Source organism: Solanum stenotomum, chromosome 11, assembly GCF_019186545.1.
Source record: "Solanum stenotomum isolate F172 chromosome 11, ASM1918654v1, whole genome shotgun sequence".
NCBI lineage: Eukaryota > Viridiplantae > Streptophyta > Magnoliopsida > Solanales > Solanaceae > Solanum > Solanum stenotomum.
The window spans coordinates 25,901,414-25,909,481 of record NC_064292.1 but is presented as its reverse complement, the minus strand read 5'-3'; positions in this window follow the sequence as shown (position 1 = coordinate 25,909,481).

The window sequence follows — 8,068 nt, the reverse complement described above, 5'->3', positions numbered from 1 at the left end:
TCTATGAAGGTCCGAGGGAGGGAAGTCAGATGCAACACTGATGATATCAACATCGTGTTTGAGAGGACTATAGACTTTGAGCATGAGTACCAGAGTATGATCACTACAAAGACTCTAGATGACTTGAAGGGTTGGCTAGCTCCCTTGATTTTTGACAGCACCCGGAGGTGGATTGAGGTTAGAGTGCCAATAGAGAAGAAAGACCTAAGCATAACAACTCGGCACTGGTTTGGCTTCATCAGCAGCACAGTCATGCCGTCACAGAATGAGTCCATTCTCCTCTACCCAAAGGCGTCATGCCTTGGGTCTATCTGAGCTAGGAAGCGGCTAAATATGGGGTGGATCATTGAGCAAGATATGGCCATTAGGGCAAAACAGAGACAAACATCACTGTCATTTCTGGTGTTAATCACCGACCTATATCATTGAGTCAATATTCCTCGAGATGAGAAGAGGGATGTTGAGGTCACACCCATATATTCTACAGACATTTGGCGTATTAAAGTTAAGTACACATAGGATGAGGTAGACAGAAGAAGAGCAGCTCCGGTAGACACATCCCCAGAGATTGATGTTGATGCGATACCTGCAGAGGCAACCTTTCGTACTCTGGCCTCTAGGCCTTCAGGTACTTCTAGCTCCACTCCTTCTCAGGCCCCAAGTCTTTCTGTTGTTTCCCCGTCCCCTAGATCTGCTGCTGGTACCACTGCCTCCAGGACTCTGATCACCCAGGATATGCCGCTCAAGATGGGGAACTTAACCCATTTTGCCAATGTTCGTGCTTCCCGAATAGAGGTCGAGGTCCCCTGGATGTTTGAAAGAGCAACTACTGCTGCATTGACACCTCTCAGGCATTCTATTGATGCCATCATAGTGAGAGTATAGGTTTGTGAGAGAGGACAGGGTGTTACTAAGGTGGTGACGGCTTTGAAAGCTGACGTTTCTGAGTTGAAGAAGGATGTGGACCATCATAAGTCCACAGACTTCACTTCGCTATTTTGGACGGTGAAGATCCCAGATGATCTAAGTGTTGATGTTCCAACCTGTGCTGAGGTACCTCTGCCTACCACCATAGATGATACTAGGCCAGTTGTTGTTACTGCTGAGTCCGAGGTCGAGACAAATGAAAAGCAGCATGAGGTGCGAGATGAGGCTGTATATGAGGACCTAGCTGATCTAGAGGGTTCCATTATCGAGATAGCTAGACAGGCCTCCTTGAGAGATATTTTTGTGGCAGGCTCTAGTGGAGCCAAGGATGACGAGACACTGGGCACTGATTCCCAACCTCAGAGTGTGACCCCGTGCACTGATTCCCCGATAAATAGAGCTACTAAGATGCAGACTTCACCTAGGCTTAGCCTGGAAAGATGATTTTTCCCCTCCCTCTCTGTGATTCTGTGATGCATTGTTCTTGTTTTAGTTGCATTTGAGGACAACTACTTCTTCTTTTATTGGGTGGGGGTGAGGTATTTCTAGACCTACCTCTTGTGATTTTGATATGTTTTGTGGATATTTGTCTATGAATATTGTGGTTCATTTATATATCTTAATCTTGTGGATGTTTTAGCTTGTGTCCCATTGTTTTGAATGACAATTGTTTTGAACCTAATTTTAAAATTTTGCCACCCCTTTTGGGTGTGACTGTGGTTGTTCCTGTACGAATTTGAGTGTCGGTTGTGATCAATATCGACGACTTAAATAGTGCTCTTAATTGAATGAAATGAATGTGCAGCTACGATGAGGCAAAGAAAGTTGCATAGACAATATGTTGACTTTTAGCATGTCTATGTGACTAGTCGGTTGTCGAATGAGTCTCTTGTGATGAACATTGCACACTAGCTAGAAAGTGTGGAGTCTTGTTTGATATTGGTATCAATGCCTTGTGTGATGAGATTACTTTGAACATTTTGTGTGATGACACCTAGAATTTTCCCCGTTGGTCCGGTTGATTGAGTGATGCACACACTTAAAATGATCTTAGGCAACAATTTTAAAGAGTGAAACAATTTGACAATATACCTCTTTTGTAGCCAACCTTGTGAGATGTGTGCACCTTGCTTGACCCCCTTGATCCTTAACCTTTTCTTGGAAGAAAGTTGAGCAATTATGACCTCTCTTTATCTATCCACCCATAACTTTCATGAAGTATCGTTTTTTTGAATAGACAATTTAGGCCAAAAGCCTAAGTTAGGGGTGCGGTGAAAGGAGAAGGAAAGTCAAGAAGTGTGAGAAACCCTCATTCAGTGATGGTTTTGAAAAAAGAAGAAGATGGAAGTAAATGTTTGAAATGTTAAAGAAAAGGAGGAAAGTAATGTTCAGACCATACTTCATGAAGTTGGAAGCCACTAAGCCTCAATGACTATACCTTTACACGCAGCCAAGTTACAAGCCTTGAAAAGATCTTTGTGATCTTGAGTGAGTTGAAATGAATGTTGATTGGAAAATAAGGGGAAACCCGTGAGTGAAGTCATGCATGTGTTCAACTTTGTGAGTGTGAGAATTGTATGTGATTCCGGAACTTTAAATTGTTGAAGAATTTTTTGGTGAATATGGAATCATCTTTGTTTTGAGGGCATTCGAGTACCTTTGTTGAGCTTGGACTTGCATTTGAAGTAAGTATTGTGAACTTGAGCATATTTGATAATGGTGAGTCACAATTTGAATCTTTGAGCGCACAACTGATCATTGTATGAGTAATTTGAACATAGTTATGTGCATTCAGGTTGAGTCTTATGCAGGACTATTTGAGACATGCTCATTGAACTGCTGATCTTGAATTTTACTTAAGTACAAGCAAAAGATCAAGTTGGGGGGTGTTGATGAGTCTCAGATTTGGTCTCATTTGGGGCTTTGTTTTGATAAGTTTAGTGTCCTCAAATGCCTAATTTATGCTATAAACTGATGTTAAAGCCTTGATTTCTAGGTGTATGGATTAAGGATCAAAGCAAGGACACTAATAGGCAAAAAGGAACAAAACAAGTTGAAGAAGTGGAGAAAGGCGAGCGTAGTGACCGCCAACACCACTTGGCGACTTGCCGAGTGGCTCTTCAATCTGCCTAAAGTTCCAGTATGCCACCCCTGAGGGAAGAAACCAAGTCGGCCATAGGAAAGGCATAGTCGGTGAATCGCTGATCAATGATAAGATAGATCGCCCAAAGTTACAAGACTTGAGGATGCTGAGAACCAATGCATAACAACGATAGAAGAGAGCAAAGGGTGGTTCACAAAGCCACTCGGTGAACCCGACTTACCTCGCCTAATTGACTTTTGTGGCTAATTTTTTGGCAACTATAAATTAAATTATGAACTGTATAGACTTGAATGTTTTTTCAAACTCAATTCGAAGATTTTGCAAGTGGGTTACTAATTTTCTTAAATTTGGAAAATTGTAAAGGCTTGAATACTCTTACCCAGTTGAGGGCTAATTAATTTGGTAACTGTTTTTAGCTTTTTATGTTGTTTGGCTAAAACCCCAATTCTTGGGGTGTGATCATGTGATTATGGGTTGAATTAGCTTATGGGTATTTTAAATTACTAGTTTAAATGCTATATTGAAGTGGGTTTAATCATTGCTGAGGTTTAATTTATGAATTGTAGTTGCAAATGCAGTTCTAATTTTGTGTTCTTAGCTTGCTCGAGAGAGAAGTTTAGCAACCAAGATTTTTTATTAATGGTTTGTATGTATTGGGTTGATATGGGTTTAGCTCGAGAAAGTGAATCCTAAACCCAATCCTACCCATCTAGCTTGAGAGAGTGGATTAATTAAGGTGTGGGTTGTTCTTAATTGCTATGCTTGTTGATGTTCGAAAGAAATCGCTTGAAGCAGGATAACTATTCGAGGGAAAGCTATTTCACTCATAGTCTAGCCTACCCACTGATATTTATCTATATATTAGTAGTTACATTTACCCATATAGTGAAATTTGTTGTTCGTCTTGTATTCCCAAGATACTTAGAACAAAACTTTGAAGAACTGGATAATTAAAACTAGTAGAGAAACTAGAATCAGAAACAAATTAGATAAAATATACGAAATATTTTTTTTCTTAAAGAAGAATTGTTGTCAATCTGTGTTTAAAGAATCTTACTGATTCCAACAAACTTTGCAGAAACACGAAGTTACCAAAGTTTAATGAACCAGTGAAGAACAGAAGAACATAAATTAATTCAAAAATCTAAAATCTGTAACACATACCAGAATCTGGAAAAACAGAAAGAAGATCAAGCCCACTGAATGCACAGTGTCCCCTTAAGGAAATTATTCCCCTCTAGTATCTGAGGTTTGATTTGGAATATGTCCTCCCAAGATAGAATGATCTTAATCAGCAGTGTATTGATACCCAAAACGCTGGTGTCAGCGAGCCACTCAACGGTAGAAAAGTACACTTAGAATACTAGATTTAGTAGTAGAAGAAGTCCAGAAAAATTCTATATTTAAAATGAGAGGAATTTCCTCAATTTATAGAAAACAAAGGGTAGTGTGAAAAGGTTCTTATTGTGCCTTACCGGAAAGGTCACAAACCTTTGGAAAAGTCACAATCTTTCGGAAAGGTCACCACCTTTCATAAAAGTCACAACTTTTCATAAAAATCGCAACTTTTCATAAAAGTCTTTAACTCTTCATAAAAGTCGCAACTTTTCATCAAAGTCACAACTCTTCATAAAAGTTGCAACTCTTCATTTTCCATTCACACCTTTTAAAACTCAACAATCCCCTGCATGAATGGGGAATGACTCAAAGACAAAGAAACGGACAAGTATGTGTACTTTACAAGCAAGAATTAATTGCATCTGGATAAGTAGGTTTCCCCTTGGACTTTCCGTAGAGAACATATGTCGGATATACTCGGTCAATCGATAGATGCGATATCTTTGAACCGTCGAGCTTTGGTGTATACCTAGACAACCATATGTCACACAATTAACCCTTTACCATTTATGGTTCTTACGGTTGTGTTCGTTTCAGCCATGAACACCTCCTGGTTTCATAAGTGTATAGAGAGATGGGATTTTGACAATCATCCTCTTTGAAGCGGCTTACACTTCACACTCACATAGGTGATTTCTAACCATGTTATCGCGTAGATACATTATTTGGTCAAATCTGCCAAACTTAGCAAATCATTAAAAACAATAAGCTTTATTAACTCTATAACAAGCCTTAATGATGTATCCTTGTTCCTGAGCATTGTCTTCATCATGAGAATGGATTGAGTTAGTTGACAATGTTGAACCGTCAATCACAACTTTGTTTTTCTCCTTGAATATAGCTCTTGGGATCTCCAGTCTGCTAGATAGAGTTACCGCCATGATGAATTCTCCTAAGCCGTAAATCCATTCACTTAGATGATTTTCAACTTTCTCTCTAGTTACTCCTTTTTGTAAGTGGATCCGACACATTATCCTTTGACTTTACATAGTCAATTGTGATAATTCCACTAGAGAGTAGTTTTCTAACGGTATCATGTCTATGTCTTATATGACGAGACATTCCGTTATACATCATGCTCCATGCCTTACCTATTGCATCTTGACTATCAAAGTGTATGCATACTGATGCCAAAGGTTTGGGCCAAAAAGAATATCTATCAAGAAATTCCCGAGTTTTTCAACTTGTTCACCGACCTTATCTAGAGCACCTAGCTCAGAGATCATTGTAGAGCTAGCAATAAATGTCTTTTTGGAAAATATCCAAGAGACTGCTTCTCCACCAAGAGTAAATACATATCCACTCGTGGATTTTACTCTATTTGATCCCCGCGATCCAATTTACATCACTATATCCTTTCAATACTGTATGATATTTGTATAATGCAAGAAATAGTTTTGAGTATGTTTTAAATACCCCAAAACTCTTTTCATTTTCATCCAATGAGTTTAATTGGGATTATTTGTGAACTGACTCAGTTTATTAATAGCACAGGCTATATCTGATCGCGTACACTTTTTGATATACATCATACTTCCCAATACTCTAGTATAATCCAATGGTGAGTCACTTTCACCTTCATTCTTTTGAAGTGTAAAGCTCACATTATTGGAGTCTTGACAATATTAAAATCCAAATATTTGAACTAGTCAAGTACTTTTTCAATGTAATGAGACCGTGACAATGCTAAACATCTTGGAGTTCTAAGGATTCTTATACCTAAGATCGCATCAGCAACTCCAAGATTTTCATTCCAAACTTGCTTTTCTAGCATACGTTTAGTAGCATTTATGTCATTAGTGTCTGTATTAATGATCAACATATCACCAATTATACAAACAAACAATGACCTAGTGATTTTAATGTAAACGCATTTATCACTTCCATCATTCTTAAATCCATTTACCAACATAGTTTGGTCAAATATCTTATGTCATTGCTTGGGCGCTTGTTTTAGTCCATAAAATAACTTAACAAGTTCGCACACTTTCTTTTCTTTACCAGGAACCACAAAACTCCTCTGGTTGTTCCATGTAATTTTTTTTCTCCAATTCTCCATTTAAGAAGGTTGTTTTCACATTCATTTGATGAATTTGCATGTCATATACCACAACTAATAACATTAGCATCCGAATGGATGTAATTCTTGTTACTGACGAGTATATATCGACAAGCTCAAAACCTTGTTTTTGTTTAAAGCCTTTGACACAAAGTCTTGCTTTATATTTGTCAACAGTTCCATCGACTTTCATTTTCCTTTTGAGGATTCACTTTGAACCCAAAGGTTTATTTTCTAGAAGAAGACCAATTAACTTCCAATATGGTTGCTCAAGATTTCATCAACCTCACTATTGACACTATCTTTCCAAAAGCATAAGTCTACAGAAGACACAAGAAATGTTACAAAATCATATTCAAAGGAAGTAAATTTCCTTTGACATTTACTACGCCTCTGAAACTCTTTATTAAGTACATTCTCCTTTTCTTTTCCAAGGTCTTTTAGACCCTTCACTATACTACTCAAGTCTAATTTTACAGTCCATAGTCATAGGTCCTATTTTAATCATTTTAGAAATAGGAACTTGGACTTTGGCTAGACACCCCCACACTTTGAAATATTTCAAGTTGGATTTCCTTCCTTTCCATTTCTCATATGGAATAGATTGTGTCCTGAGCAAACAAAATTGCTTTCTTTCTGAAAAGACATAACTTTTTGTCGTTCCCTTTTGCAGTAAGGATAGTTCCTCCACACAAGTTTTGTGGTAAACCCGAACTTATAAATAATGCATCCATCATTTCTTTCAACGTTCGGTTTTTCATTAGATTGAAGTGACTAGGGCAGTAGTTTGATGGATAATTCCACTTTCCAAACATATTTCTGCAGAAGGAGATTTATATTCTCCATTCTTATCACTTCTTATCTTTTTCCCAACTGATTTTCAACTTCGATATTATATTGTCTAGACATTTGTATTGCTTCATCCTTACCATTCAGCAAATAGACATAGTCATTTCTAATGCAATTGTCAATGAATGTTATGAGATACCTTTTTCCACCACGAGATGGTGTTGACTTCATATTGCAAATGTTAGTGTAAATCAACTCTAAGGGATTAGAATTCCTTTCAAAAGATTTATAAGAATGCTCAGCATACTTAGACTCCACACAAACATGACATTTTTATTTATTGCACTCAAAGTTAGACAACTTCTAAGTTAATTAGTTGTCCTTATAAGGTTTTGTAATTGACATGCCCCAAGTGTTCATGTCACAAACTTTGACTCAAGGAAGTAAGAACAAATAAAAATATTGAGTTTGAAAACCTCTTCGCGAGGTAGCTTTTTTCTCAATAATATTTTGTTCCTATTTCTTACAATTTTGTGTGATACAAACATCGCTTAGAGTCATCACCTTGTCAAATGTCCTTTTCAAAAGAAACTTTCCATAACTTTCAATTTGATTGTTATAGAACTACACATGAACAAAGTTTCATCGGGTCCAATAAAGGAAATATAGTCCAACTTTTACAAAACATAACAAATGACTATTCACCAATATTCATGTCTATGCAAATACTTTTATTATAATAGACATATCTTTTCATGAAAAATCACAACATTTTAAGTGACACTTTTTCA